The sequence below is a fragment of the Pteropus vampyrus genome, unplaced genomic scaffold, assembly GCF_000151845.1.
Source record: "Pteropus vampyrus isolate Shadow unplaced genomic scaffold, Pvam_2.0 Scaffold636, whole genome shotgun sequence".
NCBI lineage: Eukaryota > Metazoa > Chordata > Mammalia > Chiroptera > Pteropodidae > Pteropus > Pteropus vampyrus.
Window position 1 is genome coordinate 13026 of NW_011889417.1, and position 336 is coordinate 13361.

A 336-nucleotide genomic window follows, 5' to 3' on the forward strand; every position below is an offset into this window, starting at 1 on the left:
GGGCAAAGGCACCACAGCAACTGGGCAAGGAGTCATGGAGAGACACCGGGGAGCTCTGCTGGGGCTTCTGTGGGTCCAGGTTTGCTGTGAGTTGGCTCTGTCCCAGATGAGGGACTGGGGAGTGTTTAACAGGTGATGGTGTGAGGGAGAGAAAGGAGAGCTACACAGAGCTCCTAGACAGTCCTAATTGGGTGCTCCTTGGGATAGTTTACAGATTTAGAACTGCACCACTAGTCCCCAGTAACATCATTTGTGTTTGTTTTCTGTTTTCCAAGCAGGGGTGAGAGGCCTGGAGGTGGAGCAGAGTCCATCCCTGAGTCTCCAAGAGGGGACCAA